Source organism: Carassius carassius, chromosome 30 (genome assembly GCF_963082965.1).
Source record: "Carassius carassius chromosome 30, fCarCar2.1, whole genome shotgun sequence".
Classification (NCBI taxonomy): Eukaryota; Metazoa; Chordata; class Actinopteri; order Cypriniformes; family Cyprinidae; genus Carassius; species Carassius carassius.
This window is the reverse complement of record NC_081784.1, coordinates 30584234-30608260: the sequence shown is the minus strand read 5'-3', so window position 1 is coordinate 30608260 and position 24027 is coordinate 30584234. Positions and strand designations below refer to the sequence as shown.

The 24027-nt window shown below is 39.4% G+C and overlaps 1 long non-coding RNA gene across 1 annotated transcript; it reads left to right on the top strand.

The window, feature by feature from the left end:
* On the top strand, positions 1 to 23801 carry LOC132111037 (uncharacterized). Its single transcript, XR_009424717.1, has 3 exons — positions 1 to 470; positions 728 to 974; positions 23040 to 23801. It is a non-coding gene; the product is annotated as an uncharacterized LOC132111037 (long non-coding RNA).
* The last annotated feature ends 226 nt before the right edge of the window (positions 23802 to 24027 follow it).

Genomic DNA, 24027 nt, shown 5'->3' with positions numbered 1-24027 from the left:
GCTGCACATGCTCAGTACAATCCTGAGAGAGCTATCCACACCCTGATTCACACAAGATACAAGATTTCCTGTAAGAGTTGAGAATATTTCTGAATCTGCTCACAGGTTCGAGCGGATCACTTCAACCTACCATGGAGTTTGTGAACAGCAAAGAAGGATGTAAATGCCAAAAGGATTGCAGTAAATGCCAATGTCATTGTCATACAATAATTATCAGTCCTAAACCTAAACAAGTGATTGTGGAGGAGAAGACATCTGAGGCGCCTGAAATGCCTTTGAAAGAGCGTGCCCCCTGTTATTGCTTCCCTTGTGATTTCGGCTCCTGTGATTGTGGCCCCAGTGATTCTGGTCCTGGTGATTCTGGTTCATGTGACTGTGGCTCCTGTGATTGTGGATCCTGTGATTGTGGCTCCTGTGATTGTGGATCCTGTGATTGTGGCTCCTGTGATTGTCAGTGTATGTTCTGACAGGTGAGAAATATTTCTTTTATTATCACTGTCTCTTTAATTAAAATATGGAATATAATATATATCTTAATCAGCTAAATGCAGTATTTGGATTATTTAATTGGAGTGAGTCAAATAGAAATTAAAACTAAACATTGATCAATACTTTAATGGTTTTATTAAATAAATTATTAAATGTTTTAATGGTATTTGTTTTGTTTTTTTGTATGCTATGCATACATCCTAGGTCATCCGCCTGGAATGGCTTCCGCTTACAACAGCGCAAGCTACATGACTCTTACAAAATGCATGGATTCGCTACATAAGACCTTTATTAACCCCCTGGAGCCTTGTGAGGCACTTTTTATTATGGATGGATGCACTTTATTGGACTTCTTTTGGACTGTTGAACAGAAACTCCCGCCCACTGCCATTATAAAGCTTGGAAGGGTCAGGAAATTTTTTAATATAACTCTGATTGGATTTGTCTGAAAGAAGAAAGTAATATACACCTAGGATGGCATGAGGGTGAGTAAATCATGGGCTAAATTATATTTTTTTGTGAACTATCCCTTTAATTCTTCTTTCATTGTGAATAATAGAGTAGAATAATATGGAATTACATTTGTTTCAATAATAATGAACGAAACTTTATAAAAATGAATGTAACTTTTTCAGAAACTATCAAAAATATGCCATTACAAAAGAAGAAAAAAAACAATGAAAATTAAAAAAAATAACTCTTAACAGGCTCTTCAAATATGTTTCATTCTTGTTAATGTTTTTCAAAGATTCGTTTTCGCTAATCGTGGATTCTGAATTCATTGCCACAGATTTCGCTTAGGTTTCGCAGTTTTTCATTTGGTGTTTTGACACAAACTTCTCGTGGGGGCGGCCTAACAGTGAACTACTCTGATTGGATAGTGAGCTTTTGATGGACAGGTGCTCTCTGACCGGAAAGTACAGACGCCACTCAATGATGCACACCGAGCATAAAGCTCTCGTGATTGTGATTTGTATTACTAAATATGTAAATAATATTTGACCTTCGATCGTCTCAGTCTGTAAAGATGAGCTCTTGTCCTTCAAGGCAGCCTGAAGTAAGCTTGTGTTACTGAATGACAATAATAATCCGCAACAAACTGTAGTACACTGTAACATGAAAAACTTGTATCGATGTTATTGGTTACTTCAGTAACACAAGCTTACATCAAGCTGCTTTGAAGGACAAGCGGAGGAGGAAGATGATGCCGCTCCGTGTCTTTGTCTTCTGAAAGCTAATCTTTACTGAGACGATCGAAGGTCAAATATTATTTATATATTTAGTAACACAAGGCAGGACGTATTGCATACAAATCACCATGAGAGCTTTTTTTTCTTTTTATTAAAATAATATTTTTATTAATGCAGAGAACAAAAACATACAAAGGTATAAACATACATTATAATATACATAATATCCACCACACACAAAAAAAAAGAAAAATAAAGAATAAAAAGAGGGCCAAAATCTAAACAAAATTAAACCAGGAGACCAGAGCAAATCTAAAAGTCCTTATAGCTTTCTTATTAGACACTGAGATTACATTCAAATAGTTTTTGAAATCTCTTTTAGGAAAACAGAGAAGATAGGTTTACAGTTGGAGAATTTACATTTGTGAATGTGAAATTTTGTTTAGGAACTTTTTTAAATTAATAACAAAACTGTTATTTTCGTTTGTGGGGTCAGAGTCATAATACCCAAATATAATGTTTTTCATATGTACTGAGAAGCCTGGCAAAATCTTACACTTGACAGACACACCATTATCATCCCAAAGTTTCTGAGTGTAGTGACATGACCAAAATAAGTGTCCAGTTTCTTCAGAACTCGAACAAAAAGAGCGTGTAAGATCAATGCTATATTTAAATTTTTTGTATACACTTCTTTACGGGGTAGAACCTGTGTATGAGTTTAAAATAAATGTATTTCACTTTGTCCGTGAAAAATATTTTTTTTGCGGTAGAGACCAGATTTAATCACCGCGAGAGCTTTCCAATATACGCGCCACTGGGTGGCGTCAGTACTTCCCGGTCAGAGAGAACTTGTCCATCAAAAGCTCACTATCCAATCAGAGTAGATCACTGTTAGGCCCGCCCCCATGAGAGTTTTGTGTCAAAACACCAAACGAAAAACTGCGAAGCGAAACGTAAGCGAAATCTGTGGCAATGAATTTAGAATCCACGATTAGCGAAAACGAATATTTGAAAAACATCAACAAAGAATGAAGCATATTTGAAGAGCCTGTTAAAATTGTGCGAATGGGTTCATTTTTTTCATTTTCATAGTGTTTTTCTTCTTTTGTAATAGCATATTTTTGATAGTTTCTGAAAAAATTACGTTCAGTTTTATAAAGTTTCGTTCATTATTATTGAAACAAATGTAATTCCATAGAATAACAGTAATCTAATTTTACACCTACAGTAACATGTTGGTAGATGAAGATACATAAAAACATATTCCTGCATTGTGACAGTTACTGCCAGATCCTGACATAATTGTACTAGATACTAGAATCTTCTCTGAAAAAAAAGTCTAACTCTAAATTAAGTTCCATGTGTTATTTTGTATGTAAATAATGTGAGCTGTTAAAAATGCTTAAGATCAACGATGAAACAAGCTGAAGAATCCTCTCATTTTCCAAAGCAAAAAAAAAATCTTACAATTGTATGTGCTGCCTGTGACATTTTCAATCTATATTCACCTTGCCTGTCACTTCAGCACACTACATATCCCAGAATCCCTTCAAGCTCACAACTGTTCCCACTTCACAATTACCACACCTGTCTTGGACTACCCTAATCAGCACATCTCTACAAAAGCATACACCATTCAGTGTCTGCACTCACCTTGAGCTTCAGATTGCTTATCAGACCTCGTTGTGCTGATCTCACATGACTTCAAGAATGTGCACCGTCTGTGTCTCCTGTGCTCCCTCCTTGTTGTTTGTGTGCTTTGTTTGTTCCCTTGAATCAACCAACTTGTGTTCCCTTGGAATAAGGGAGACATACAAAGGGTACAGGGCAGGGGGAACTCCAGGACAGGTTTGGGAAGCACTACTATAGAGTATATGTCGAACGTCACCTGACCAAACCCGGAAAATGACAGTTAAAGGCAGTTCATTATTGAATTCAGTGATGTCATATTTGAATTCTGGTGCTCTCTCGTGACGGCTCGTGACACACCTATCATCTGATGGAGACAAAACTTAGCAATCACCTTTTTCTTTATTTGTTTTATTTTATTTGTTTGTTTTATTAACAGTTTTCATATATGTGTGAGTGTGTTTTATGTTGAATGTGAATGTATCTGCATGATTACCATCTGTTTGAGTGCAAATCCGCTCGCTATTACTGTGTAATCATGATTATCAATGTGAATGCGTCTATGTGAGTAGAATGCGATTTATTTACTTTATGGAGCATTTGTATTATTACTATCTCTATAACTGGCCATCAACACATCAGCACGTATTTTCATTGTAATTCACTGTAATTACTCCATTTCTGGCAATCTAAGGATGTGCTTTATATCTCATACAAAGTTAAATCTTTTTTTATTTTTCTTATTCAAATTATTCTTATTGTGTTTTTGTATTGCTAAAATAAATCACTTATGATGTATAAGTTCCCTTTCAAAGGAACTTCGAACTGCATCCTCTAGGGGGCACTATAGGGAACACCTCGTTAAAGCCCTGCATTTCAGCCCGAGCCCGACGGGCCCCGACTTATTTATGCCCCTAGGGCCGGGCTTCGGGCCAATTTTCACGTTATAGCTCACATGCGGGCCGGGCCTCGGGCCTTTTTTGGGTTATCCTTCTATTTATATTTTTAGACATTAATAAAAATAAAAAAAATGAGAAGTTGACGTCGACGATAGAAAAACAAACATAGACATTTCATAACCTCATAACTTTCATAATCTGATAATTCAACCCGTTATAATTATACTGACATACTGACATGACAGTCTCATGCACGCACGCACGCTTTTCCGTCAGCGCGACCCACGATTATACTTCACTTATATCCACTTATTGTAGTAGTAGCTATTATAGGCCTCTAAATTAATGTATTAATCATAGCCTAGTTGGCCAACTAATAATTATAAAATGATGATTCATGCAGTGGCGAGCATTTCTGTGTCTGCACCTGTTATTGCGGGCCACGCAGCAAAGAAGAGAGCGCTGGCCGAGTTTGAAAACATTGTGGAGTAGGACGAGGATGACGACGATGAAGTACAGCAATACATGCGCCTCAATCACAACATGGAAGGTGATGGACGAGATGTGCTGCTATGGTGGAAACAGCACGAGACCCTGCTACCGCAACTGTCAAGACTGGCTCGCTCTGTGTTTAGTGTCCCGCCAGCAGCAGCAGCGAACGTGTCTTCATCGCAGCGGGAAGAGTGATGGAAGAGAGGAGTGGGTTAAAACCTTCCATTCTGGATGCTATTCTTTTTCTCCACGATGCTCTGTAAGAGACTGTTCTAACTTTTCATTTGACTGGACTTTATTTTCGTTTAACTGTTGGAAACTAATGGAAAAAAGAATGGACATGTTTTGTGGTGCATTTTTGAGGTAAGATAACCTGCAAGTTTGTTTTTAATTAATTTAATTTGTTTAGATTGTAGGCTATTTCTCATTTCGTTTGCGAGTGCTGTTGCGAGCCTGCCTCAGTATTTCAATTTTTTTTTAATTTTACTCACTGTGGTTTAATAAATAAACATATATTAAACTAACTGTCTGTGTGATATGCTTGAAGTGTTTTATATCTATGGATTTTATTGTAGCCAAGTAAAGTATTAGCGTTAATTTGAGAGGCTTAATTGATTAAATATGTTTTAGGCTACTCGCTGTCGGCTCGGCTGATTAACGTAAATCTTCCTTTACAAAAAAAGTGCTCCAAACATTTTTCTAAATTAACTTGATAAAGAAATGAAAAGAAACATAACACAAAACTGACCCTTTTTTTAATTGTTGCAAATAGGGCAGGCTTCTGCTGTGTAATAAAATAAATAAATAAATAAAAACACGGACTCGTGTCGGACTCGGGCTGATAATTCTGATGAGCTGTTGGACACGGGTCGGGCTAGGGCCTGAGCGTCTCGGGCCAGGGCCGCCTCTGACACCACTACTGGCACAACTATAAACAGGCACCGGGAGAACACGTCATTCTCTTCTTTGTCTTTACTGACTGTTCTGTTTGAAGCGTGCATCTGAAAGAACTGGTAAGAGCAATCTTTCTCTGTCTATCATGGTGACTACTAGCAATCAATTAGACAATGGGCCCTATTTTAATTATTTAAACGCAAAGTATAAATTGAAAATGCGAACAGCGCTGGACTGAAACTAGCAAGCACACTTGCACTGCGCCTTGCATCGGGTGGATGATAGGGCCCAAAGTGTGCATCTGTGCCGGCGTTATTTGACACCCGATGACACACACGATCTTTGCGTAATTTGTTTGGGTGAAGAGCACGCACACGATGTCTTTGAGGAGGCAATCTGTGTACATTGTGAGCCTTTTTTCAATGAAAAAAGCTCCTCTCTTGTTCGTCTCTCTTTCTGAGAAAAAAAAAGGCAGCCATCTGATTCCCGCGGTTCAGGACCTGCCGCTGCTGAGGCACAGAGGAGAATGAGCTTGTGAAAATTTGAAGCGTGATTTAATGGTTTAGAGAGAGACTTTCCCTTTCGCGCTCATAATAGCCGTGGATGAGAGAGCCTCGGGAGGATGATGTTATATCTTTAACAATTTCTGATACTGAGGTTAGTGCTCAGAGGATATTTGAGGATGGTGAAGAAGCTGAGGATGAGCCTTCTCAATTCTCCTGCCCTGCGTATGTAGAGCTGTTGGAGTTTATGGATCGCGCCACGGCAAAGTTGGACTTGCCATGAAAGTGTTGTAACAAGGTGACACCATGAGGCCACCTTGATGAGCATTATCTTTCTGAACACATCTCTCCAGCTCAGGTGAGCCTTCCATTTCTGCCTGATCTGCACACAGAGATCGAAAAGAAATGAAAGAGGTTGTTCTCTTCTCGCATACATCGGTTTCGGCATTAGAGTTGTGCCGACATCAAGGCAAGGCATATGCAGCAGCAGGTCAAGCTGTGGCTTTATTACACGCGATGGTGGTGCTTCAAGCATATTATACTGATCTGCTAAGAGACCTGGATAGAGGCGAGGGCCTTTCTCGTGATCAGGTAGCTGAGCTGCGCCACACCACGGATCTCTGTCCATGCTACCAAGCAGGCTGCCTAAACCATGAGCAGGACTATGGCAGCCATGGTGGTAGCGGAGAGACATCTGTGGATGAGCCTGGCAGACATCGAGAAGAAAGAAAATACTTTTTTCTCAATGCTCATGTTTCACCTTCTGAACTTTTCTGTATTTCTGTTGAGATGTTGATCGAGAAGTTCAGGGAGATGAAGGCGTGCTCCGTTGCTTTCAGATTCTTTGTTCCACGAAGGTCCAGGTCTGAGCCAAAACAATATAGGGGTCCTGACCTGTCTCGATCTGAGGATCAAAGACGGGCACAGAAGGCTAGTGTCGCGACCCGTGCTCCTCCCCCACCTGCGGGCAAGGGTAAGAGGAACCGTGGATCACAAGGAGGTAAGCAGAACCTAAGGGATGTGATCCAGACGAGGCAGGGTTCTCGTCCGAATCAGAGTGATACCTAGGTATCTACTCGTTCCCTTTGAGGATTTTTTTAACTTCTGCTTTTATCCTCCCCTTCCTAATTCCCCTGTAACCACTAGCTCTCCACCTGATCAAGGTTAGGTGAAAACCTCTCACATAACAGTCTTCTATGCTGGACATATAATGTTTTTGGCTGGGTCTGTGTTTATAACAACTACCTTACTGATGGTCCGGACTACAAGGAGGCGCCCCTTGAGCGGGGCTCCAGCGCAGGAGGGTGGGTGAGTATGTAAGCCTTTCTGTATATACTTATGTGTATTAAATTGCTAGTGGTTATGTGTCTACTAATAAACTCTGTGAGTTTCCTTTGCAGTGCTCAGTTAGAGTGTTTACTAAACACTCGTCAGCACCAGCCACCCGGCTTCATGTTCCGGTATTAACCCTCTGGAGTCTAAGGGTATTTTTGGGGCCTGGAGAAGTTTTGACACAGCTGACTAAAAGGCTCATTATGCAGATCATTATGCAGGCCTTTGTCTCCTCATGTCTAAATTACAATAATATTCATGGTCAACCACGCATACTCGCATATGCCCTTTAGAAACAAAAAGTGTCTTAGAAAATTTAAATTAATCTATTGTTTTCTGTGAGTGAGTAAACAAGATGGTTTTCACATCTTGCTGACCTGTCTAACGTGCCACATGACTACCTCCACCTGATGATAGTGTTCAGTAAGTCTCGGGCTGCTTCTCTACCTCCGCATCGTCCCTATGACTGTGCTATAGAGTTATTGTCAGGTACGTCTCCGCCTAAAGGCAAATTAGATTTGCTTTCCAATACAGAGTGGGAGGTCATGGAGAAATATATTTCTGATTCTCTTGCAGCCAAGATCATCCGCCCCTCTTCCTCTCCACAATGCTTCCGGCTTTGCTACCGTTCGGACGTTCTAGCTTACTGCTCTGCGCTTCTTATTTCTGTACTTTTCTCTGATTTCTACATCAGCAGATCAGCACAGTGCTCAAACAACAGATTTTTGGCACAAACGCTAAAACTAAAAACTCTTTGGGACTGGAATAATACTACAAAAAGAAAACTTTGTCAGCTGCCAGCCGCTTACATTCTGGAGAGGGGAAAACAACTGCCTACATTCACACAGAAGAGAGAGAAAATGCCTCCTGTTGGATCTACTTGTTGCATGAACTGCTGCTAACTTCTACAAAGGATTGTGATTCTTGAAACAAAGTTACTTGCTGGACTTCCAAAACAGACGGAACACTTAGCAGACCATCGTCATGGACCCTCTCAGCAGACAGCCGGTGAGTCCCATGAATCTTCTGAATCTCAACAATTTATACCAAGTGTAGAGGAACAAGCCGAAACTGATCGTCACACTAATCGATGGCACAAACAGGGAGCGAGACCCAAAGGAACACGAGACATCAGGTTGTCACAAGTTTCTTGTATTGCTGCCATAGCTTCCTCTACCCCAGATTCGACTATGACAAGGCTTGTGAATACTGGCATTCAACCACCCCCTATACATCTTGAGAACAGATTTGAAACATTACTGAATGTGGGTGAGGAATCCCCAAATGTGATTAAACATCTATTGGATCAGCCAGCAGCTAACACCGCTACTAACAGACGCTCAAGGTTGAGTAGACAGCGGCATTCAGCTCAGAGCGCAGCTGAGCCAAGGACTCTGATAGTGGGTGACTCTGTTATCAGAAACATCTGCAGCAGGACTGCAACAACATGCTGCCTTCCTCAAGCAACGGTCTCTGATGTGAACAAGGAACTTCAGAATATTCTGATGAACCACAAGACTGCAAATTGAATCATCATCCATGTGGGAAAGAATGATATTCGGAAAGAGCAGTCAGAACTCCTTAAGAAGGACTTCAGTGAACTCTTTGAAACACTTCGAAGACTCAAAGTTCAGTCGTTCATCAGTGGACCACTCCCAGCAAGGGGAACAAATATGTTTTCACGGTTGCTTGGGCTGAACACATGGCTACAAAGATCTTGTAATATAAAAGGAGTGAATTTCATTGACAACTTCAATTTTTTCTGGGGCCATAGACAATTGTTTAAACCGGATGGCCTCCACTCAAACAAACTTGGTGCTAGAGTGCTTAAGGACAATATCTACTTTTCCCTCCGACATCCTTCAGCAGAGTGTGTCAATCCATTCAGCACACACACACCGGGTCCGAGTCATCATGTGGTTGACATATCCCACAAGGACACTGATAACACCATGCAGCCGAAACAAGCACTGCTGATGGACACTATCCCGGCTGAGCCCTGCCTACGGAGCTCCTCACAGACAGACTCTGATGTATCAAAACAGCTACAAGATTCAGCACCCAAGGACGACTTTCTGGAAAACAGCAGGGAAGCCAGGACAACATATCACAGCCACCGGAAACACCATAGACACATCCCATCTCACCAGACACATTATCCCTTTCTCCAGCATCTCCACTTCTGTGCTTTTCACAGAAAATGGAGGAATTGATGTATGCTGGGACTTAACTTTATCACTCATTTGCTGCAAGCCCGCACATATCAACAAAAAAAATGGCGGGCCCCCCAACCACCAAAGCCTGTGGTCCCTGCTCCTGCGAGAGCTCTTCGACCACTGCCACAACGCCAGGGCCCAAACCCTCTATCTGCTGAAGGTGAACCAAAAACAACTGATAGCAGCTCTCTGTGATATGTGTCGGGTCCCCGCTATAATAACAGCAACATTCACAAATGCCTACAGAACAAGCGGGAAACCAGTGTGCCTGTAGCTTTCTCTATTTCAGTTTTATCACGTGATAGAATGTCTAAGGCCATCTCAAGCCGAAAGGCAAACTCATCTAATCTGCGGCCTATTATGCATCAAACTAAGATTAATGTAAAGACACAAAGCACTGCCATCAAGTTACCATCTTTAAACATTCGCTCACTGAAAAATAAATCATTTCTAATCAATGACTTTATAACCACAAACAATCTGGATTTTATGTTTCTAAACGAAACATGGCTTGAAGACAGCTGCAATGCAACAGTCCTTAATGAAGCAGCCCCTCCTAACTTCACTTACACGGGTGTCTGCAGGACTGTTAGGAGAGGTGGGGGTGTAGCTGCTCTATTTAAAGATGTCTATCAATGCAAGCAAGTGTCATTTGGTCAGTACTTGTCTTTTGAATATCTAGGGATTGTGCTGAAAGGTGCTCCACGCATTCTATTTATTATTATTTACAGGCCTCCAAAATACTCTCCAGCCTTTGTTGAAGAGGTCACAGAAATGTTATCAATGATTTCCTCAGAGTTTGACTGTTTTGCTATTGCAGGGGATTTTAATATTCACATAGATAATGCAGAAAACAAAACCACAAAAGAAATGATAACGGTTCTGAACACTTTTGACTTGACTCAGCATGTGCATGGACCCACACACAAAGGTGGACACACTCTAGACTTAATCATCAGTAGGGGCAGAGGTGGGTAGAGTACCCAAAAACTGTACTCAAGTAAAAGTAAAAGTACTTCTAGAAATATTTACTCAAGTAAAAGTAAAAGTACTAGTCTTGAATAGTTACTTGAGTAAGAGTAAAAGAGTATCGGATAAAAAATCTACTCAAGTAGTTAGTTACTAGTTACTTTGGGTCATATATACTGAGCCTATTTTTATTTAGATATATAGATAAAATGTATGTAATGTATGTGTGCTGTATAAATGTATATATTTCATCAGCCTTTACTCCAATTTATGTAATTTATTATAAAACCCTGTCTGTTTACTTAAGTAACAGACATAGGTGTCATGCCATAACATATTTTTAATACGACTGACTTTATATTAAATGTGAATTTAACATTGAAAGTTAATGTGATATAAATATTACTACTAATCTTTCATTGTTCAGAAAGAGAGCAAATAACATTTACATTATTAAAGATCATTTTCACTCACAGTCTAGATTTCAATCACTCTCAGAAACTCCCATTAAAATCACTGAAACTGTTAACACTGTGAAATCAATATCTTAATTAAAGATTCGTACACACATCTGCACTTTGTTGTTTCTGCGAGAGAATTCGCCAGAAAGCGGTATTCAGTCAGCGAGCGAGTGAAGGAAGCACTGGCATTTTAGCGATGACTCATCTGAATGCCTCTGGTTGGCCAATGCTTTAATAAGCTCAAAAGAATCATGTGTGATTTGTTATAATGCGCATTGCTGTAAAAACGCATCTATCTCTGGCTAGCGCCAGCAAGCAATCACAGATCTGAATTTAGCAGCTGATAATATGACTCGCTGAACGTACTTGCACCAGTGTGATTGTATTAAAATTAATAAAATCTTAATCGCTATTTTTTGTCTTTTGGAAGCTGCATTCAACTTGACTCCCCTCTGTTATAAGCCACACATGTACAACAAACTAATGTCACAGTGGTATCGTGTACTGTAATCGAATGTAGCCCAAGTTATTACCTGTTAAACAGTAGACAGCACACGCGGTGTTCATCTAATAAGGATCTCCATCGCTAGCAAATAATAACCTTTGCAGATTTCAATTCAGTGCAGTTCCAGCCACGTTTTCAACGCTCTTTCTGTTCTTAAACGTTACAACTCCGAGTGAACCACTTCAGACGCTCAGCGTGTGCGGCAGGGAACTGAACGACTCATTCAAACTGATTCATGAACCAATTCACTCGTTTGCCAATTGGTTTGATCAAGCCTTTGAACAGAAATGACTCAAAAGAATGAATCATTCGCGAATGGGCATCGCTCATTGCCCAGAGAAAAGTAGACGGCGCGTTTGGAATAAACTGAAGCATTATAACATTTATTGCATTAAGATAAAGTAACGAGAGGAGCGTCGCCCACAGTAACGAAGTAAAAGTACAGATTTTTCCCCAAAAATTTACTCAAGTAAGAGTATAAAGTACCCATCTTTAAATATACTCCGAAAAGTATTCGTTACCCCAAAAAATTACTCAAGTAAATGTAACGAAGTAAATGTAACTCGTTACTACCCACCTCTGAGTAGGGGTCTAAACATTTCATCCATTGTTATTAAGGACATAGCACTATCTGATCACTTCTGTATTTTCTTTGATATTTTGATTTTGCTACTACTGAATCTAGATCGGTCTCTGTCAGAAGGAGATGCATTAACAAGAAGACAAGTGTACTATTTATGGAGGCTATATCTTTAACACCAAGCATTTCTGCAGACTCTGTTGATATTCTCCTTGATTCCTTTAACTCAAAAGTTAAGAATGTTATTGATGATATTGCTCCAATAATAATCAGTAAGAAAACTAACAGACAGAAATCAGTTTGGAGAAGATCAACAGCAGTTCAGACTATGAAAAGACAATGCAGAAAAACAGAGCGTATGTGGCGGAAGTCAAAACTTGAAATTCACTATAGCATCTGTAAAGACAGCCTTCATGATTTTAATGTGAAACTAGCCACAGCTAGACAGAATTTCTTCTCAAACCTTATAAACAGTAACTTAAATAACACTCATACTCTTTTTGCCACTGTTGAGAGACTGACAAACCCCCCAAGTCAGATTCCCAGTGAAATGCTCTCAGACAGCAAATGCAATGAGTTTGCATCAGTAGCGTAGCCAGAAAAGAGACTCTGGGTGTGCATATGAAAATCTGAGTGTGCCACATTTATTGTCAGATTACTGTGCAACATTATGGGATAGTATTTTTGTTGCACTGCTTCCGTCCAATAGGGCTGCAACTAACGATTATTTTGATAATCGATTAATCTGTCGATTATTTTTGACGATTAATCGATTAATCGGTTTATGTACTTATATTTTTGTTTTTTCCATTTTTTTCCCCAAGAAAATTATTAATAAAGGGTCTTTATCATTCAGCATAGATTTTTAAGAGATTTTAACCATTTTGCATTGTCATATCCTCATCAGAAATATACCTGGAGTTGTTTTATTATGTGTTAGTGATCCTTTGTCGAACTCTTCTGCAATCAGAACACTGACCCATACTCTAGCAAATTTCACAAGGAGATTTTAAAATAATGTTTTCACCATGGCAGTCCTTAGAGCTCCTAAAGTAGTTTAACATCCCGAACAAAGCTTATTAAGGAATCTTTCAGAACATATTTTCACGAAGAATAAGGATAAAACAGAATAAGATTGCAGTGTGTTGTATTTTATTATTTACTGGGAAACAGCTTTATAGCTTAAGCTGTGAAATTGTAAACAATCCTTCGAATAAAGTGCCAATGGCATGAAACCTGAATGGAACTCACAATTTAAAGTAAAATCCATCAGAAGGTTGTCCAGAAAAAAAAAAATCGGACACACACAAAAAACCTGCTGTGTGAAAAAGAGCAGTGAATACTTAAAAAAAAAAGTGCATTTCAAATATCTTTAAACATTTACCTCTCTCATTCAGTCATAATTAGGCTGCACGACTGAATTATGAACTGGTAAACGACAAACTGATCACAGAACATGTTTGTAAAGCTTTAAATGTTAACTGTTAAAAAGCAATGTTATCAGCTTTTACGACTAAACATTTGCAAACAAAATTGTACTGGAGAATCTGCACGAATAAAAGTATTAGGGGCCGTTCACATATCGCGCCTAAAAACGCGTAGAAAATGGTAGGTGCACCGCTTTCTCCTCCTTTCCAAAGCGCTCGTGCAGTTGCGCCCCTGAGGCGTCTGCCTTTGCTAAGCAACCATGACGTGCTCTCTCCTTGAAGACGCGGAAATTTCAACAAAGGATAAATGGATTTGCAGCTCTAAAAATCGCTTGCAGTAGCTCTGCTACTAAATTTATTTCAAAATGGAAATCCATATACAGCTATGATCAGCTGTTCCTTCATCTTGGCTGAGCTTTTAACGTTGTTACGGGAAAGGACGAAGCTGATTATTTAGTTCTTGTCACATGACCCGCGGTGCGCTAGCCGCATTCTGAAAAGTTGAAATGTTTTTAACTCGATGCGGTGCGGACGCGCCCAATAGTATCGGAAAAACGGGCGCGTTGCAACCGCGTCGCTTTCAATAAGAACCTACATTGGAAATAACGAACAGAGCACGCAAAAGACGCGATATGTGAACGGCCCCTTAAACAGTTCAGTAGTGCAGAGTTTACAGGTTAATCTTCTTTTTTGAAGGCTCAAAGTAAAGTACTCCCACATCCCGCTGAATGCTGCAGAGACGCTGTTCGGGAAGTACGTGACATAAAATGAGGCCAGCTATTGGCTATTCGCTACTTCTCCTGTTGTACTGGATGAGTAAATCCTCCGGTGGCTCATTACTGCCACACTTTGGTCACCGCAGATTTGAAATATGCACGAAATGAGCCGCTTACGGCAAATAAGTTATTTAGCAACGAATCGATGACTAAATTAGTTGACAACTATTTTAATAATCGATTTTAATCGATTAAATCGATTCGTTGTTTCAGCTCTACCGTCCAACCATACTCCTAGTGGTAATTTGCAGGTCGTGTCAAAATGTAGTTAATTGTTAAATGTAATAATTTTCTTCCAAATACGATAATTTTGAACTTCTGGTACGATACTTGCACATTTCCAATCTGGCAACACTGTCTGTTGATGTTGGGCCCGGGGAGGGAGAAACATCCTCATCAGGTGTAACGTTAAGGCCTTGTGTCCGGCTGTCCATCAAGCCAAGGTTTTTTGCAAAAAAAAAAAAATTAAGAAAGGAGCTCTGCGACATATTGCTAGCTAGCAATGTGCAATCAAAAATTATCTGTTTATATCATAGACTGCTGGGGCCACAGTCAGCTGCTGTTTGCTGATTGGTTGGCAGTCCAAATGTCGGCAGATATATTTTAACAAAAATAATTTAAAATGTAAATTACATTTTAACATTTTTAGCATTATTGCACCATATATTGGATTCTTATTTCTGTGCTCCTGAGAGTATGATTTAGAACGTTCAGTGGCGTCACAGAACTGCCAGATTCAAACTGCTTTCGCGCGTTGGCTGGCACTGAGCCAGAGATGGACGCGCTCAGCGCTTGTCATATATCACAATTAATATGCAGTGTTTTCAACCACATATTGTTTATTTTAGGTTTCATACATTTAAATATACATAATCACTAGTAAAACAATACATTGGTATACACACTGATGTCTATGGAAGCAGCAAAAACTATCTAATCAAATGTAATTTGCTGACGTGTTTTATTCATATATCAGACACACATAGCAGAACAATAAAGTTTACTTTATTCTTCGTCCAGTTCAACAGCCACTTACTTTCATGTATTTCGGGAGAAACTGGCGAATTCAAGTGCTGTACGTTAAATCCGACCGACAGGACTCTGAACTGCAGCGCTCATCTCGTTATAGTAGATCAAGATCATTTATAAAGGTTTTTAAACGAAGAATCTGAATATCAGATAGTTGACATGGTAAGCAAGTTTGTGTGTATATTTTAATAAAAAATGAAAAACTAAATAAAACCAATACCGATACATCTGTTAGTGGCTGCGGTGTGTCACGTGACAATCATGACGCGTCGCCATGGAAACAAGGGGTCAGTTAAAATATTTGTAATTTACGCGTGAAAGGGTTGATTTAAAAATATAGATATTTTCTAAGTAAACAACAATAGCCCAAGTTTAGTAACATTTTTTATTGAGACTATAAAAAATAATTCTGCATCTATTTTTAGGTGTGCCACTTGCCACTGTGGGTGGCACAGGCACACCCTGGCACACCCGTGGCTACGCCACTGGTTTGCATCCTTCTTTTCTGAGAAGATCATCAATATCAGGAAGGCGATTAGCACATCCTCAAGTAATGCAGAGGTCAGAATGATTAGGCCACAATATCAAAAAGATACTATGTCTATTTTTGAAGCAATTGATAGAAAAATTCTGGAAGACATAGTGCAGCACCTAAAATCGTCAACCTGCTATCTTGACACACTTCCCACATCTTTTTTCAAAAGTGTGCTTAACTGCTTAGAATCAGATCTCTTAGAAGTGGTGAACATCTCACTTCTTTCTGGGACATTTCCAAACTCCTTAAAACTGCAGTTGTTAAGCCCCTCCTGAAAAAGAGCAATCATGATAACACCATTTTGAGCAATTTTAAACCAATATCTAATCTTCCTTTCATAAGCAAAATTATAAAAAAGGTAGTTTTTAATCAGCTGAACAAATACTTAAACTCAAATGGATACTTGGACAATTTTCAATCTGGTTTTCGATCGCATCACAGCACAGAGACAGCACTCATTAAGATAATAAATTATATTCACTTAAATTGTGGCAAAACGTTGGTGCTGGTATTGCTAGATCTCAGTGCTGCGTTTGACACTGTTGATCATAACATACTACTAGAGAGACTGGAAAACTGGGTCGGGCTTTCTGGGATGGTACTCAAATGGTTCAGGTCATACTTAGAAGGGAGAGGCTATTATGTGAGTATAGGAGAGCATAAGTCTAAGTGGACGTCCATGACATGCGGAGTCCCACAAGGGTTAATTCTTGCACCGCTCTTGTTTAGCCTGTAAATGCTCCCACTAAGTCAAATGAGAAAGAACCAAATTGTCTATCACAGCTATGCTGATGATACCCAGATTTACCTAGCCTTATCTCCAAATGACTACAGCCCCATGGACTCCCTCTGCCAATGCATTGATGAAATTAATAGTTGGATGTGCCAGAACTTTCTTCAGTTAAACAAGGAAAAAGTTGGATGTGCCAGAACTTTCTTCAGTTAAACAAGGAAAAAACTGAAGTCATTGCATTTGGAAACAAAGATGAAGTGTTCAAGGTGAATGCATACCTTGACTCTAGGGGTCAAACAACTAAAAATCAAGTCAGGAATCTTGGTGTGATTCTGGAGACAGACCTTAGTTTCAGTAGTCATGTCAAAGCAGTAACTAAATCAGCATGCTATCATTTAAAAAACATTGCAAGAATTAGATGTTTTGTTTCCAGTCAAGACTTGGAGAAACTTGTTCGTTCCTTTATCACCAGCAGGGTGGACTATTGTAATGGGCTCCTCACCGGCCTTCCCAAAAAGACCATTAGACAGCTGCAGCTCATCCAGAACGCTCCTGCCAGGATTCTGACTGGAACCAGAAAATCTGAGCATATCACACCAGTCCTCAGGTCCTTACACTGGCTTCCAGTTACATTTAGGATTGATTTTAAAGTACTTTTACTTGTATATAAGTCACTAAATGACCTAGGACCGAAATATCTTTCAGATATGCTCACTGAATATAAGCCTAACAGACAACTCAGATCATTAGGATCGAGTCAGTTAGAAATACCAAGGGTTCACACAAAACAAGGGGAGTCCTCCTTTAGTTACTATGCCGCCCGCAGCTGGAATCAGCTTCCAGAAGAGATCAGATGTCTTAAAACACTAGTCACATTTAAATCTAGACTTAAAACTCATCTGTTTAGCTGTGCATTTATTGAATGAGCACTGTGCAATGTCCGAACTGATTGCACTATATTTTCAGTTTTTTTAATTTTGTTTTAAGTAAAATCATTTTCTGTTTTAAATTCATTTTAAATAAGTAATTTTTTTTTAATAATTTTAAAAGTTTTAAAATTGCTTGTTTTATTCTTGTTATTATTTTTCTTCATTATTATTTTACTTTCTTTTAAGTAAAGCACTTTGGTTTACCATTGTGTACGAAATGTGCTATATAAATAAACTTGCCTTGCCTTGTAAAGCACTTTGAATTACCATTGTGTACGAAATGTGCTATATAAATAAACTTGCCTTGCCTTGCCTCTTCAGCGTGTTCGGGATTTTTTTTCGTGTGAAAGAAAGATGGCTCTCTTCGTCCCTGTATTGATTATCGAGGGTTGAATGACATCACGGTGAAGAATACTTATCCTTTGTCGTTGATGTTGTCGGCTTTCAAGCGTCTGCAGGAGGCGTCCTTTTTCATGAAACTGGATCTCCGTAATGCTTATCATTTGGTTTTCATAAGAGAGGGGCAAGAATGGAAGACCGCTTTTAATACCCCGAGGGGGCACTTTGAATATCTTGTTCTTCCTTTTGGCCTTTGTAACGCCCCCGCGGTATTCCAAGCACTCATCAACAACGTGTTGAGAGATATGGTAGATCAGTTCATTTATGTCTACCTGGATGACATACTGATATTTTCTCATTCTCTCCAGGAACATGTTGAACACGTCAGGCGAGTGCTTCAGAGGCTGTTAGATAGAATGGGATTTTTGTCAAGGCGGAGAAATGCATTTTCCATGCACAGTCTGTTCCTTTTTTGGGTCTCGACGAGGGGGTGTGCATGGATATTAATTATGACATTGGTAACAGAGAGAGACTGTTGGCAGTCAGTGGCGTCATTGGTTGGAAGGTTCGGGGGTTCCTTATTGTTTGGACCGATCACAAGAATCTTGAATACATCAAGTCCGCCAAAAGATTAAACTCTAGGTAGGCTTGGTGGGCTCTTATTTGGTCATTTTGATTTTTCTATTTCTTATCGTCCATGTTCTAAGAACATCATACTGGACGCGTTATCCCATATTTTTGATGTTTCGGATCGCCCATCTTTTTCTGAACCCATTGTACCGCAGAAAGTCTTTATTTCTGCAGTCACGTGGGACATCGTGACAAAGGTTTGCATAGACCTCGCAAGGGGTAACGCCCCTTTCATCTGGGGTTATGCCATCGTCTTCCTACGATTTCATTGCTGACTGTCAAAATTACAAATAAACCATTTTCATTTCAACCATTATCAAAAACTGGGACAAGGTTTTCAGACTGACAGCTGTCATTGTAAGACAGTTAGCAACTCTGTTTGTTTGTCCGAGTCATATCTAGTGAACTGTTGGCCTTCAGAAATTCATTTTCTGTACATGTACTCAATAATTGGTAGGGGCTCCTTTTGCTTTAATTACTGCCTCAATTCGGTGTGGCATGGAGGTGATCAGTTTGTGGCACTGCTGAGGTGGTATGGAAGCCCAGGTTTTTTTTCAGTGGCCTTCAGCTCATCTGCAATGTTTGGTCTCTTGTTTCTTATTTTCCTCCTGACAATAGCCCATAGATTCTCTCTGGGGTTCAGGTCTGGTGAGTTTGCTGTCCAGTCAAGCACACCAACACCATGGTCATTTAACCAATTTTTGGCAATGTGGGCAGGTGCCAAATCCTGCTGGAAAATGAAATCAACATCTTCAAAAAGCTGGTCAGCAGAAGGATGCATGAAGTGCTCCAAGATTTCTTGGTAAACGGGTGCAGTGACATTGGTTTTCAAAGAACACAATGGACCAAACACCAGCAGATGACATTGCACCTCAAATCATCACAAACTCTGGAAACTTAACACTGGACTTCAAGCAACTTGGGCTATGAGCTTCTCCACCCTTCCTCCAGACTCTAGTACCTTGGTTTCCAAATGAAATACAAAACTGGCAAAACTTCATCTGAAAAAAGGGCTGTGGACCACTGGGCAACAGGTCAGTTCTTCTTCTCCTTAGCCCAGGTAAAACGCCTCTGACGTTGTCTGTGGTTCAGCAAATTCCTTGACACATCTGTGTGTTTTGGCTCTTGATGCCTTGACCCCAGCCTCAGTCCATTCCTTGTGAAGTTCACTCAAGTTCTTGAATCGATTTTGCTTGACATTCGGTTTGCTTGACAATCGGTTGGTTGTGCATCTTTTTCTTCCACATTTTTTCCTTCGACTCAACTTTCTGTTAACATGCTTGGATACAGCATTCTGTGAACAGACAGCTTGTTTTGGCTTACCCTTCCTTATGAAGGGTGTCACTGATTATCTTATCATCTTCCCCATGATTGTGTAGCCTAATGAACCAATGAATTACTGAAATAAATGAACCTTTCCACGATATTCTAATTTGAGATGCACCTGTAGGAGAAAAAAAAACTTATTTAGAAAAAAAAATGGACTTTAACTCCTTTACGTGCAAGCATCGCTGACGGCCCCAGTTTATTATTGTTTCACTTTCACAGCACGTTAAACATCACTCTCTTACTTGATCTGGACAAACTGTGCATCAATTGAAAGTTTAAAGACTCAAGCTTCGATATTTGACCAATATTTTGATCAAACATTGTTGCAGTGACAGTTACTTAGTAATTTATGTCAGGAGTGCAAAATAATAAATCCGTATTATGCCACATTTTGAATAGAAATTCACCACTCATTCATATTCAGTCACGTCAGCAGCGGTTTATTTGTGTTCACATAGACTCATTGAACAGCGTCAATAAGGATTTATAGACCAAAGATGCATATCCGCGGAGATATATGGATATATTTACTGATGTTTACTTCATATTTCTTCAGACAGAATCATAATTTCTATTCGTTTTCCACTGATTTACTCGATCTGATGATAAATAGCCTCTCCCAGTGCTGTCTCTGTGTGTTTGCTTCCGTGTATTTGAGCTGTGACCCAGACAGACTCTGATTGGACGTTCGGCTTGTCAATCTGACAGTCCCAAAACCGGACACCGCCACATCGTGTCACATGGTTCGAGAACACTTCCTGGTTCATATCTGCTCACAACAAAACTGAAACACCTCTGTACACACGAAATATCTGAATAATAAACCTGCGATTACGATAGAAAAGCTTGGTATGAGACTTTCTTGAGATCTGGGGCATTTTATAAAAAATATAAAAAATGTACATCGGAAATGCTAAATTGTGCAGTGATGAAAAAGGTTACAAATAGCATATTTTTACAATAGTAAACGACCAAATTCCACCCGTGATCGCAAAAGGATGTTATTACAAACACTCGATCGGAGTTCAAAGTGAGTTTTTAGTAAAAGTGTACTAATAATTTAATAAATTGCCTGATGTAGCTTGATGCTAACGTTAGCTCTAATGCTACTAATAACAGGTGCATTTCTTCTTCATAATGCATTTCTGTCACAATAATTCACGTAAGGTCGTAAGAAAATGTTTTGTTGTATTTTTATAGTAAGACTTGATAAATAAGGGCTAAATGCATACAGAGACTGAAGTGAGATCGCTGCTTTGTTGCTTTGTAAACATTGAAATTCCACAAAAAAGGCTGATAAAGGTTGAATAAAAACAAAAGAATAATGATAAAAGAATAATGCAGATAATGTGTCATACCTGGCGGAGGTGTGAAAGACTCGTTTGGTGAGAACAATAGAACCATGAAACAGGGAGTTTTCAAAGCCAACACACATATAGAAAACACAGGAGTGTTTATATGTGAGATCTTACAGAGATGACAAGTGCCATAAATCAATCAGATTAGCCTTCTCTAAAAACACACATGACATGGCCTTAGAAAATATTGGTCTTAGAGAATATTTTACAGATTCGATTATGAACTTTCTAATGAAGTTTTGAAAGAATTGTGGCTTTAGCTACACTGTATCTCTAAACTCATATCTTACATCAACAATTTTTTTAATATATTTAAAAAATGTTTTTAATATTTTTTTTGTTTGTTTTTATGTTTGAGCTTATATATCTCTATTATCATAACAGTCTGAGTGATTCTGATTCCTGAACAGTAAACTTTGAAGTGTCAGCTTTGTGAACAAATGTTGATTGATTTAAGGGGAAGTCGTGGCCTAATGGTTAGAGAGTCAGACTCCCAATCGAAAGGTTGTGAGTTCGAGTCCCGGGCCGGCAGGAATTGTGGGTGGGGGGAGTGCATGTCAAGTTCTCTCTCCACCTTCAATACCACGACTTAGGTGCCCTTGAGCAAGGCACCGAACCCCCAACTGCTCCCCGGGCGCCGCAGCATAAATGGCTGCCCACTGCTCCGGGTGTGTGCTCACAGTGTGTGTGTTCACTGCTCTGTGTGTGTGTGCACTTCGGATGGGTTAAATGCAGAGCACAAATTCTGAGTATGGGTCACCATACTTGGCTGAATGTCACTTCACTTTCACTTTTTTCACTTTCAATTATGTATCTAGTCAGAAAGAATCATGAGCAGAAACCTTTTTATTTTTGGTATGTCATTTCTGTCTCCATGCCAAAAAGGGGGGTGACTGGTAAGGGGTTAAAAATATGTATTGTAAATCTATTGACACAAATAGATAAAGTGTTATAAAAAAATACTTAACAGTGTCTTTTGAATGTTTTCTTTTCACTAGTCTGAAAAAAACACTGAAAAGGCCCAAAATCTCAAAATTGACTGGTGACTGAAAAAACTGTGTTTTTGCCTGCAGTGTCTCACCTTAAACTAACACTCTGTATCTGCTTTCCTTCAGTAGATTTTAGCTGTTATTATTTAAATAAAAGTAGGGGAGGTGGAGCGTTTTGCTTGACTCAACAATGAACTGAAACTGGGACTGGACTTGGTAGAGGGGTTACTGCTTTAACCAACTCAGTGATGCTGAACAATGAAGAGAGAGAGAGAGAGGTTTTAGGCTCAGATTTCAAGACAAAGCTGATGAGCTTGAATGTTACTGAGCTCTCTAAAGGGGCCACACAGTGATCAAGAACAAAAATATGAATGGCAGCTGTGTTGCTGGTTACTCCATCTTGGATAATAGCTCTTATTTTAGGGCTAGATCTAAATTAATAACTTCAAAATTATCATGATATCACAAATGTTGTCATTACCAGGAATTACATGATGCTCATATTTTTGGCCATGGATTCAAAACTATAAGATCTAGATCTTCAGTCATTTAATAGAGCAGCTCATTTGCCACAAGATTATTAAGAAAAATTAAAGTATGCTAAGGCCTACCAAGTCATTTGATCGATATGGAGGAAAGTTTTTTTTTATTATTTTTTTAACCATTATTTTTAGCCAAATAAAAAAAAAATTGGGGCTTGGGGAGTTACTATCCTACTATACTATAGTCCTACATGACATATTACAGTGGGCATAATAATAATATGTTTGTTGTTTTTGTGTTTCTCTGCTGTCTTTCCTCAGATCAGTGCTGGCCAGTGCAGCAGTCAAACACATGATCAGTGTGTCTGAGAGAGATGATCTGGAGCTGATGTTAGATACACACATGTGTTCCCAGCAGGCCCTGGACTGGATGAACTGCACACATTTCCTGAAAAACCCTGGGAGGAGTGCCTCTAATTTCCACTCTCTATTTCACATGTTACTGAATCTTTCAATAGTAAGGGAGTCAGTATACTTATTGTATTTTGGTGAAAATGAATACTTATCTACTACTGAGTAAGCAGATGTATCTTAAAAAATATGATGAAGTATCTATTCTTAACACTGGAAGACTCAAGACTGTGCTGCTGAAGCTGAGAAGACTGGATGGACGAGCAGCTCAGTGTTCATTATCTACTGAATCTTATCTACTCGCACATTTACTGTAGTAAGTCTAGTCACTGATATACTTTAATGGGCAAGGCTAAGATTGGTCCATTTAGATGGAAATAGGAAGAGATCTGCTAACCGACACACCTTTAGCTCCGTGTGGAAAGATGTAATCTGTATTTTAACTTTTTCATCCTTCATCCATTTTGTAACCAATCCAAGTGTAACCATAACAAAATGTTTTTATTAAAGCATTACTCACTACTAACTAGTCTTGATTCATCATTAACATTGAAGTGCTGTCGGCAATAATACATTATAGTGACTCAATAGCTACACTCTCCCACAGATACAGAGTTTGCTGTTCATCCTCCCTTATGTTTCTTATTAATCGTGTATCTGATCAATAAAGTGTAAAGAAAGAGCAGATGTTAAGAGCAGTTAAGCCCAGGATGGGCTCCTGATCTCCTGTTAAGCCCAGAAGAGGCTTCTGTTCTGAAGTTAAGACCAGAATTGGCTCCCGATCCCCAGTCAAGCCCAGAATGGGGTCCCGATCCCCAGTTAAGCCCAGGATGCGCTCCCGATGCCCAGTTAAGCCCAGGAGAGGCTCCCGATCCCCAGTTAATTCCACGGCGGGCTC